This window comes from Felis catus, chromosome D1 (assembly GCF_018350175.1).
Source record: "Felis catus isolate Fca126 chromosome D1, F.catus_Fca126_mat1.0, whole genome shotgun sequence".
Classification (NCBI taxonomy): Eukaryota; Metazoa; Chordata; class Mammalia; order Carnivora; family Felidae; genus Felis; species Felis catus.
The window spans coordinates 2,158,903-2,171,067 of NC_058377.1; the positions used below are offsets into that span (position 1 = coordinate 2,158,903).

The 12,165-nt window shown below is 45.9% G+C and overlaps 2 long non-coding RNA genes across 3 annotated transcripts in view; one reads left to right on the forward strand and one right to left on the reverse strand.

The window, feature by feature from the left end:
* The first annotated feature begins 49 nt into the window (after positions 1 to 49).
* LOC123380311 lies at positions 50 to 3,073 on the forward strand. Its single transcript, XR_006585864.1, has 3 exons — positions 50 to 317; positions 1,704 to 1,950; positions 2,294 to 3,073. It is a non-coding gene; the product is annotated as an uncharacterized LOC123380311 (long non-coding RNA).
* Positions 3,074 to 3,086: 13 nt separating this feature from the next.
* The window catches only part of LOC109491759, a 55,842-nt gene continuing 46,763 nt past the window's right edge, over positions 3,087 to 12,165 (reverse strand). For both annotated transcript variants that reach the window (XR_002736029.2, XR_006585863.1), the window contains exon 5: positions 3,087 to 5,661. This is a non-coding gene — a long non-coding RNA (uncharacterized LOC109491759). The remainder of the gene's footprint in view (positions 5,662 to 12,165) is intronic.

Genomic DNA, 12,165 nt, shown 5'->3' on the forward strand with positions numbered 1-12,165 from the left:
CCTGGAGCCTGCTTCGGATTCTGAGTCTCCCTCTCTCTCTGCCCCTCCCCCACTCCCTCGCGTGCCCTGTCTCTCAAAAATAAATAAATACGAAAGAACAGATCTACTCTGACACCTTTCAAATACACGACTGCAGTATTTTCCACCGCAGTTGCCAAGTGGCCCTGCTGTACCTGCAGCCCCACGGCTTATGTTATAACTGGAACTTTGTGCCTTTGGACTTTCTTACCCGTTTGCCCACCCACCAGCCCCCACTCCTGGCAGCCCCCAGCCTGGTCTCTGCGTCTGAGTTTGCTTTGTTTGTGTAGATTCCACAAGTAAGTGAGAACATACGGTCTGTGTCTTTCTCCGACTTCTTTTACTCAGGGCACCGCCCTCAGGTTCTAGCCACGTTGTCCCAAATGTCAAGGTTTCACTCTTCTGGCTGAGTAGTACGTCATAGTGCAAGTATATGCATTTCCTCTGTCTGTTCACCCATCGATGGACACCCAGGTGTTTCCGGATCTCACCCACTGTCCGTAATGCTTCTGTGGATGCGAGGGTGCACATATCTTGTGGAATCCGTATTTTCACGTCCTTTGGCTCTTTTCCCAGAATTGCTATTGCTCGACATCATGCGAGTTCCATTTGCAGTTTTGTGAGGAACTCCATTCTGCTTTCCGCAGTACCCGCACCAATTTACACGCCCACCGAGACACAAGGGTTCCTTTTCCCCTCCATCTTTCCCACTTCTTGTTGTTTCTTGTCTTTTTGGCGATAGCCATTGCCACAGGCGTGAGGTGGTAATCTTGTGGCTTTGACGTGCATTTCCCTGATGGTTAACGATGCTATTTTTTCATGTGTCGATTGGCGATCTGTAGGTCATCTTTGGGGGAAAAAATGCTATTCGGACCCTCTGGCCATTTTTTAATTAGATTGTTTTGTTTTTGCTGTTGACTTCTATGATTTCTTTATATATTTTGTGTATGAACCCCTTATCAGATATAGGACTTGCAAATATCCCATTATGTTCCCTTTGTCGTGCAGAAGCTTTTTAATTTGATGTCCTCTAACCTCTTTATTTTTGCTTTTGTTGCTTTTAATTTTGGAGCCAGATCCAAAAAAAAGGATCAAGACCCATGCCAATGAGCTTACCACCTGTTTCCTTTCAGGAGGCTTAGGATTTGAGGTCGTACATTCAAGCCTTTAATCCATTCTGAGTTACCACTGGCTCATGTGGATCTCTTTAGGTTCATTTTATCGGGAATTCTCTGGGCTTCCGGGTCTTAGATGTCTGTTTTCTTCCCCAGGTTAGGGAAGTTTTTAGCTTTGATTTCTTCAAGTAACTTTTCTGCCCCCTCATCTCTGTCTTCTCCTCCTGAAACCCTCCCCGGATGATGTGAATGTTAGTCTAGTTCGTGTTGCTGCATAAATCCCTTAAACTATCTTAGTGTCAGAGTTTGTTATTCATATCAGGTTATTTTGGAAAATTGGCTAAAATGAGAAATAATAAGGTTAAAGCCACATAGATGTGTTCATCCAATCTTACGACAGAAGTTACCCATGACTTTAAAGACCTGAGCTCCGGTGCTATTATAATCCCTTTCGGACTATTACTATAGTAATGAGAAGCCATTTAGCAGGATGGATTCTTTCATATTTGCTATCATACAATACGGTTTACTAGGAAAGTAACTGGAGAGTGTCTTGAATTTATGCTGCAGATTTGCAAATCAGCCACTGGTACGTGAGGTTTGAAGGAAGAAAGTGTCCAACACCCAAACCCGGAAGTGATGCCAAACAAAAATGGTGCCACGCCTTGAAGGGAGAGGTCTGGGGCCATCCCTGTAAGCTGTGGCCCCCTGGGCCCGAGATCATTTCCCTCCCCTGCGTTTCTCCCGCCGGTCAACGTGCACACTGGCCAAGAAGTAAGCAAGACCGCAGGCCTTCCAGAAAACAAGACAATTTATTGTAAGTCCAAGTAAAAGCTTCCTTAAAATTCTTTTATCTGAGGAGCTGGGGGCTCCGGTTTGTGGGGGTGTCTTGTTCATCATTTCCTGATACGTGAGGCCTGTGGCACCGTGGCCACCACACAGTGTGTGGGGAGGAGCCTGTGGCCACGTGCTGCCGGCCTGTCAGCCCATCCCCCACGGGAGCAGGGTCACGGTGGGGCCTCATGGTTCTGCAGGGGCCCACGGCCCTGCTGGATTCTCGGCATTTCTTAGTGTTCCCGGCCGGCCTCCTCCTCGCTCTTTCTCCAGCTCTCACATCGGTCCTGGGAAATTAAGCTCTCCCTTTTTTTCTTTTCATTTAGGTACCGATCCTCGTGTAGTATTGCACGGTAATATCAGACACTTCACCGAGTAGACACCGAAATGGTCATAATTCACCTTTCCGTTTTAAGAAAAGAAGGATCTGGTGATTCAGTGCTTTCTCCTCCTTTACCGAAACATGCGTGGGTGCCACGAACCCACCAACTGCAAACAACGGCTCCTATCTCCTACTGCTGCCCGTGTCCCTGTGGTTACTTTCTGGAAAGGAACGGGTGTGTGAGGAGTACTAAGTCGGTTTCTTCCTTTGGGATTTTATAAATTAGAAGTTCAGCCACACAGCCCTCAGAGTGGGAAGTACAAGGACCAAGGTGGGACAGAAATAAGTTTTGGCAACATCCACGGGTCACTCATTTAACAATACCGCTGCGTCCCCACCACGTCCCAAGCGCTGTGCTTGCCTGGGGCCACACGGCCCTTCCTTGCACAGACCTTAGAGTCTGACGGGGGAACGCACAGACTGGACACGTCGGAAGAGGTCGTAGAAAGTGCATTAGAACGCGTCTTTGTGAAACAACAAAGAAATCGTTAACGATCATAATCTCATTCTCTCAGTATGTAAAACACAACACATACCCAGATTTTATGACATTTACTGACATGAAAGGCTAGTATCCAGGGTAAATTCCACTTGTTTAACCGTCTTGGGGCGCCTGCGTGGCTCAGTCGGTGGAGCGTCCGACTTCGGCTCAGGTCAGGATCTCGCAGTTCGTGAGTTCGAGCCCCGCATCGGGCTCTGTGGTAACAAACAGCTCAGAGCCTGGAGCCTGCTTCAGATTCTGTGTCTCCCTCTCTCTCTCTCCCCCTCCCTTGCTCATGCTCTGTCTCTCAAAAATAAATAAATGTTAAAAAAAAAAAAAAAACAACGACAACTCCTATGGACAACCTTTGACCTCTTAATGTATACTGCCTCCAAACTGAATCCCGATATTACGTCTTTTTATCTAAGAAGTCTGAAGCAATTCATTATAACCTGAATTAATAATATCATAAATACTGAAAGTTTGTCTGTGAATATTGATTAGAAAGCATTCTTTCCATGCAAGGAACGAGGCTAGGAGGCCGTCACCTGTAGCGCTGGCTGCTTAAATACATTCTTGAACCTTTCCAGGCCTTAGAATATATGACGCAGATGAACTAATGATTTGTAATTACACCGCAGCTCTAAAATTAATGATATTGTGATTTTTATTAACTTGCAGGAGATCTAATATTCTTGACAGGGAAATGCAATTTCGTAGCAGAACAAGACACAATTGTCCGTGTTTCCTCCTTGGAATGTTTAGTTAGTGTCACTGTGTGCGTGACAAGTGAGCCTCCTCTCCCAGGGGTCCCTCGTACATACCCACTTGCCTTTCCTTTCTGACTCAGATCCCAACCGACGAAGCCAGCCTTGATGACACTTCATCACTCTTCTGTGTTGTTCCTCAAAAGCCTTCTTTTCCCCAAGGAAGGGTATTCTCCCCAAGAGCTGTGTCAGAACAAGAACAGTCAGTACCCGGGAGGCTGGGTGAGGAGGCTTAGAGATTTTTTAGACTTCCCTGGGGAGATCTCTTCTCTCTCCGTGCTTGGTTCAAGAGATCATACTCTACACGTATTTTTTTCTCACCTGTCTTCTGCGTCATGTTTACCACGGTTTCAACATAACCCACAAAATCTATTTGCATCTTGATTTGTATCCAGTGTATTAATTTTGCAGAACCTCCAGCCTCTTAGTTCACATAAGTTTACTCTTCTGTTGTGTATGTGGCAAAAATCATCATGGTTAAGTCCTCCTGGAGAAGGATATACCATGAGCCTAAGGGGGACACGTATTTCTGGCCCTTCAACAAGCAAAAACTTCTGACTGATGACAGAAGTTCGTTTTAACCCTTCGAGCACGTACTCCCAGAAGATTTAGTTGTTTATAATGGGGGAGCCTGAACAAACTCCTGGAGGCATTCTTTTAATAAATATTTGTCTGAGAAGCTACTGTGTGTAAGGCACTGTGTTGGGTCTACATCTAGAGCAGACGAGGTCCCTGCCTTCCTGATATTTAGTCTTCTAGCTCTGACAGAGTGTGTTTGCAACAGAGCCTGAGAATCAGCATTCCTGATGAGCCTCCGGGTGAAGCCACAGGTCTGTGGACCACACGGTGAGGAGCACGGTTTCAGCCAAGGTTGACACACCTTTGGTATGCCTCATGAGCTAAGAGTGGTTAGCAATTTTAAGAAATCACAAGAAGAACAGTATTTCTTGACGTAGGCAAATTCCGTGCAGTTCAAATCCCAGTGCCCAGAAGTACAGGCATAAGAAAGGCTAGAAAAAATACGTTTAGGGTATGATCTCTGTTCCGTTGAAACAGAGTCACGTTCATTCACTTTTTGGCTTTTGCGCTCTAATGGGAGAGTCGAGTTGTCGCAAAAGGTACTAAATGACCCACAAAGACTAAAATATTTTCCATCTGACCCTTTAGAGAAAAAGTCTGCCTACTTCTGGGGTAGAAGGAAACTCGAACTCATAGGAGTCAATTAGCCTCTAGAATTTTTTTTTTTTTTTTTTCATTGCTATTAGGACCTCATAGGATCAGCCTTCTCATTGGGAGCAGACTCAATGACACGGACCTTCTCTCTCACCAAGGTCCTGTGTGGCACCCTGCAGGCCTTCAAGGCTGTGAACCTAGGGCTTGTGCAATGGTTCCTCTTACACAATGATGGGCCGAGTCACCCCCTCTGGCTCTTGTTCACCCTCACACCTTGCTAGGGTCCGAATATTCGCATCTCCCCAAAACTCTTCTGTGGGAATTCTAACCCCAAAGGTGATGGGGCTCTGGGGGGGTGTGGTTAGATCATGAAGGTTCTGCCTTTTTGCAGCAACCCCAGCGAGCTAGCGTGTCCCTTCCACCGCGGGAGGACATGGCAAGGAGTCTGCAGCCTGCAGCCCGGAGGAGGGTCTTCGCCAGAACCCAGCCGTGCTGATGTCCTGACAGTGGACCTTCCAGCCTCCAGAGCTGTGAGCAATGAACTTCTGTGGTGTAGGCACCACCCAGTCCGTGGCATTTGGTTCTGGCAGCATAAATGGACTGAGACCTACTATCACAGCATCAGGGTATTGTCACACGCAAGGGACTTGTCCCATGTGCAGAGGAAAACTGTGACTTACAGCTTTCAAAACAAACGTTTCTATTTGTTAATTGACAATCTCTTGAAACTGGACATTAAAATCAATGTTTCTCTGCTACACACAGATTCGTCTCCCCTGCTTTGAAATAAAACGATAGAATGTCTATGGAGATTTTTCATCAGTGTGAGGGCTTGCTATCTTCAGACGGGACCTGCAATACCATTCTTCATCACCGCAGTCGGCCTGACACCTGCCACAAGAGAAAATGCCGTAAGGTTTCTACCCACCTCTCTCACCAGTATCTTAATATCTAATATGTTTGCAGAAGATCGCACGCTTGGATTACTCAAGAATAAACTGCAGTTAATAAGTGAGTGAAAAGAATCTGGGAAGCAGAAGAGAGAAAAATTACCGCCAAGCAAGCTCTGTGAGTTCACAGAGAAGTGGCTACGGACGCACCGATACCGTGGCTCTTCCATATTCAGAGCGATAGCCACAGCCACTTCTCACACAGTGGTGACCTTGAAACTACCTTAAAAGGTAACTTGAGGGGGCGCCTGGGTGTCTCAGTATGTTTGTCCGACTCCTGACCTCTGCTCAGGGCATGACCTCGTAGTTCGGGAGATCAAGTCCTGCATCAGACTCTGTGCCGACGGCACGGATCCCGCTTGCGATTCTCTCTCTCCTCTCTCTGCCCCTCTCCCGCTAATACCCTTTCTCTCAAAATAAATGGGCACACTTAAAAAAACAAAAGCAACTTATGAACAATCTTGAATCACATCCAAGCAAATAAATCTATTTTACTTATTCTTCTTAATGGCTCCAGCTCAAAACTTGTCAACATAATGGTCTCTGGTTTGGGGATCGTCTGGAACTGACGGCTGCCGGGCCTAAAAGGTACGTTCTCCGTTATTTTTCGCTCCTCACAATCATCGCAAGTCCAGACACGCGACCCAAGCTAGCCACAAAACGGTAGCTCTCTTCCAGGTCAGTCGTTGTGAAAGCTAATGCGTCAAGAAAGATGGAGTGACCCATGCTTTTCTCAGAGCCCTTGTTGTCATGGGCACATCTGCTCTTTTGTTTTGGGTACTCGCATGGTCAATAGAAATAATCAAGTAAAGATAAATAAAGTAAAAACAAAGAAATAAAAATTGAAAACACCTTTCATTAGGTCATTCGAGCACACGTCTGTTGTAATAATCCCAAGAAATAAGTGTGGTTATTCCCCCAAACAGTGTAGCGACTTGCCCAAAGGCCTCCGGTTATGTCATGAAGGAAGGTAAATTCAACCCCAGGCCCCGTGGCTCCAGAAATGAAAGCTTTCATTTGAATCTGTGTTTACTCTTCACAGAGTAACTCTCAAAAACGTTCTCTGGAGTCTGGTGTCACGCAGACGTGGGGAATTCTCCAGGTTGTGTCCTCCTCTTAAAGATCTATAGCATACATTATTCTGGCAGTGGCTCCAGGCTTACTAGTGGCTTCTGCATATAAATCTATTTATATTTCCTTAATGCTGTATTTCTTAAATTTATTTTTTTTTTGGACCCCCGCTCCTCCTTGCCGTTTTTTCCAGAACAACTATGAGCAATCTGCACGGAGTCATTCAGGTCCCGGTGTGGATGCGGTCAGCACTTGAAATCAATTCAGAAAATATTCCAGGACAAAAAAGAAACAAAGAAGAGAGCGTGGTTGGGAAGATGGGTAAAGGTGGAATAATGAAGGGAAAAAAAAGAGGAGGAGGAAGAAGAAAAAGAGAAAAGAAAGAAAAGACAAAGAAAGACAAGGGTACATCCTTAACGACCTGAACACAGGAAGAGAAGGGAGCAGAGCATTCTGGCCAAAAACATTCATTTGGAAAATCATTCACAGATTCAACAGCATGTTGATATAAACTGAGTTTTTAACATGCTGATATTTCGAAGCAATTAAAAAACGGTTTTGGTAAGTAGCAAAAACAGCTCTCGGCCTTGTGAGGCCCTAACAGAGGGACAGCGAGATTCAGATGACCCTGTCTGACCCGTCCAGGGGAACATAAGATGTTTGGGCGGACAAGACAAAGGTAGAGATAGCACTAACAGCATGGAGACACAGACCGGGCGAGCCACGGTGGTTTAGGGGAGGCCTGTTTGGACATGTGATTGTGGGGGCCCCCCACCAGCATCCTGGTCCTAGGAAACTGCTCCCACAGCTACATATCCGGACCTCAAACCACGTCTTGATTCTGTGTCCTTTGCCAACTGACTTAGCTCATTTGTGCCTCAGTTTCCTTATCTGTAAAGTGGCGATCACAGGAGAATCTATGTGACAGGGTTGTCACCAAGATTCAAGTGCTCAGAACGTTCCGGTGCATGTATGTTTTAGGAGTCTCAGTCATTCTGATGCGTGAAATTACTCTTTCGGAACACATGCGGGAAGAAGTTGAGATCCAAGAAACAGACAAAGGGGCTGCGAATGTGCCCTGGGAAACGAGGAGGCACACATTTATAAGTCACGTTTCGTCCTGACTACGTGCGTCAGAGAAGGAGGCGTGGGAGGAACTCGGGGACTGAAGAGCCCGAGAGAGCATGTCGCTCTAGAACTGGGTTCTGGCAGCTCAGATAGGGAGGCATGATGGCCAAGTGTCCCAAAGATAGTACAGACACCACTAGCAGGCTGGCCTGCAGGTGCAAAGCCAGGGAACAGGCCACTGGGAGGCGTCAGGCTTGGGAAGCCCAGGCTCCTGGAACCATCCACCCCAGACTGTGGGCCCAGCATCCTTGCACTGACCCCAGCCAGCTGCACCTGTGGAAGGAGAGGCTGGGGCGGAAGGTGCCAGAAAGAGGGCGTAAACCCGAGAGAGAATCCATCCTCAGGGACTGGAGGACTGGTCTTGACTTCATCTCGAAAAATAAGCAATACGTTCAGCCCAATCGTGATTCTGCTTGTTTTTTTGAAAAAACCGGGGGTGGCTTATCATTGTTTGTCCCACAGATGGGTTTGCAAATTGTCAGCCAATTAAAATACACAAAGTTAGCAAAACCGGTTACTCATGTTCCCCAAACTGCACACTGAATGTGCTGTAAATGAGCTTGCTTTCAAAAGTTCAGTGAGGTATACAGATTCCAGTTACTGGTAATGACTTAAAATAGAGCAGTGAAAAAAAACAACAACAACACAAAATGCCACGGCAGACTCTGGTGTTTCACCCTATACTTTTGGTTCTTGATGTGGCTCCCTGAGAAGTATAATTGGAATGACAGGTTGAGTTGTGGCTGCTGAAATCTGTCTTTGTTGACGTGGAAGCCAGAGAAGGCGTGGAGTTAGGGACGGGTGGGAAGGGGGCGTGGGGGCGGGGCGGGCTTCTACAGATGGAGGAGAAGACCCCCTTGTACCTTCATCCCTCATCAGGATTAGTGGTGGGCTAATGCCCGGGGTGTCCTGCCAATCTGTGTGTCTCATAAGGACTGAGACTAGAGTCTCTGGGACATCAGCTGGTTCCCGCTGGCATGGCATTCCATTTTAAAATATCTCCCCTCGAACGATGGTACCGAGACTTGCATCATGGTATTTACAATAATTATGAGAGGCATTTGCCCGTTCCTCAAGTCACGTGGGTCCGTGTAGCTGACGAACAAGTTACGGAGGAATGAATCTCGGGGGGGTTGCAAGTAAACGGCCAGAGAAAACTGGAAGAGAGTGATGAGCACAAGGTAACAGAAAACTCCAAAACACAGAACTCTTGAGAAGGCTACTCTAGAAAATGTGTAACCAGAGCACAGAAAAGCAACACCTCAAGTGTTAATTCCTCCAAGACAGTGGTTCTCCGCCGGCTGTCACAATTAGGGGAGCGGGTGACTCTGGCATCTGCTGGATAGACATGAGAGATGGGATTGTGTTGTCTGGGGTGTAGACGTCAGAGACCGTGCTGACCATCTTACAATGCACAGCGCACACCCCCACACAAAAAGTTACCCACTTATTCACCCCCAAATGTCAGGCGGATCGGGATGGAGATTTCCTGCCTTGTATGACACAAGATTTCTGCAAACCCAATGTTTTTCTAGTTGGAGAAAATGATGGCTGCTGTAGTGTCTAAGTCCTTCACAGTCCTCTGCTTTGGACAGCGTTGGTAACGCAGTGTTATAAAGGCATCGCATTAAACATGAGTGTACAGATTAATGGATGGCTGTGCCCTGGACACTCGCATGACCCCCGGCCAGGTCAAGAAATGGGGCTTTGGCCAAGAGCCGAGAACCTCGCCATCCACTGCGGGGCTCCTCGACGGCGCAGACGCTTCCTTTCTCCACATTCTCCTTTCTTGGCTCCTAGGTTTTCTTTGTACATTACCAGGCAATTATTTACCCCTAGACCTTTTTTGGTTTTATCTGTTTTTGACCTTGATGTACATGAAGCGTGTGTTCTTATCTTTCTTCCCTCGTCATTTTGGTGCATTCTGTCTACGCCGCTGCATGTAGCAGTAGTAGGTGCCATTCACTGCCGTGTGGTAGTGTGTTGTATGCTCACACCGCATCTTTCGTAGGGTTGACGGGTGTTTGGGTTGTTTCGAGTTTGGGGCTATCGCGCTTGTTGCTGCGGACATTTTTGTAGGTCTGCTCTGACGCGCACATGCACACTGGTCTATTGGGTTCATACTTAGGGATGCAGCTCCTGTTAAATAAACTTTAAAACAATTAAAAAAACAAAAACGGGGGCACCTGGGTGGCTCAGTTGCTCACCTGTCTGATTCAGTTTCAGCTCAGGTCGTGCTCTCAGGATTCTTGAGTTCGAGCCCCACATCAGGCTCTGCGCTGAGAGTGAGGTGCAGAGCCCTCTTGGGATGCTCTCTCTCCCACTCTCTCTCTCTCAAAATAAAGAAATAAACCTTAAAAATTTTATATATAAAAAAAGGAATGCAGCCCCTAGGCCACAGAGTGTAAGCGTCCTCAACATCAGTAGAGAACATCAAATTCTTTTCAGAAGTATTGGTAGAAACTTCCGCGTCCACACGCTGTACTTGAGCAGCAATTACTGCACGTTTTCTTCATTAGTGGGTATTGTCCGTCTTTTTAATCGTAGCCATTCTGGTGACCGGTGGACGGATCATACTGTGGCTTTGATCTGCGTTCCTCCGATGACCAAGAGGGTTCAGTAGCTTCTCACGTGTTTATCGGCCACTGAAATATCCTCTCTTTGTGATGTGCCTCGTCAGGTCCCCTATCCACTTTTCCACAGGGATGTCTTTTTCTTGTAGTGTAGTTCTGTATATATTTTTGACATGAGCCCTTTGTAGCTTATTCAAGTTCACGTATTTTCTCCCTATCTGTGGCTTGCTTTTCACCTTCATGAGTGTGTCTTTAATGAATGTTTTTTTTAGGTTTCTTTATTTACTTTGAAAGAGAGAGAGCATGAGCAGGGGAGGGGCAAAGAAAGAAGGAAAGGGAGAGGGAGAGGGAGAGAAAGAGAGAGAGAGAGAGAGAGAGAGAGAGAGATTGAGAATCCCAAGCAGGCTATGCATTGTCAGCACAGAGCCCAATTTGGGGATCGATCTCACAAATCCACAAACTGTGAGATCATGTCCCAGGTCGAAATCAAGAGTCAGATGCTCAACAGACTAAGCAACTCGGGTGCCCCTGAACATAAGTTTTTAATTGTAATGTAGTTGATGAAATGTATACATCTTTTACGTCCTGTTGAAGAAATTTTTTTACCTTGCAATCATGAAGACAATCATTTACGTTATTTTACACAACTTTTATTGTTTTGTCCTTCGTTTTAGGACTGTAATCCACTTGGAGCATTTGGATATATGGGTGAGAAAGAGGTTTTATGTGTTATATGTGTATTTATTTTAGTGCATACTCCCCGGGATAGTTACTGAAATAACTGTTTTCTCCCCACTGCTTTGTGGTGACACATTTGTCGTAAATCAAATGTCCCTAAATATGTAGTCCTGGCCTTTGGGTTTTTATGCCATTTCAGTCATGAGTTGATTTTTGAGTCTATGCCACATTATCTTAATGAGTACAGGCTTACAGCAATCTTAATATCTATACAGCAAGCCCTGCTACTCCTTCGTTGTCAATAATGTCTGGGCTGCCTTCAGCCTTTTGATTTTCAAATGAATCTTACAGTCAGCCTTTCAAGTTTTCTTATACACACACATTTCAGAAACGTTAATGCCACTGCAAGGAATCTATACCTTTTCAGTGTCAAGTTTTGCAATCCATAACACAATACACCTGTCCACATAGGAAGGCCTTCTTTAAAATACCTCATTAATGTTTGATGGTGTTCTGTACAGGTCTAATAGAACACAAAGGGTAGAAATGTCAACTCAGGCATATGTGAATTATAGATTGGATTCAACAGAAAACATTACTCATAATTCAAAGGATGCAGGATAAGAATACAAGATGCGGGCAATGTGTTCTTCCTTCGGAAACGTCCAAAGGCATCCACAGAGCTCCAGAGAGATTCTTCTTCCTCCGGTCTCGGGTGTGTGGGGGCTCAGATTCACCACCTGATGTGTCAGTGATGCCTGTGGAATATTGCTTACGTAAAGGAGACCACGCTGGTTAGAGATCGTCCCCATCGTACACTCAACAAATTGTGTAGCTCATGTGACATTCTCCGGTCTATCATGCCCTCAAAACACAATATGTTCCAGGGTGTGTGTTTGTTTGTTTTTACAAGAGGTAAATAGCACTACAAGCAATTTATTAGAAAAAGACTCTCATTCATCTTTCTGCTGCGAAATACCAGGAGCACGCTGACC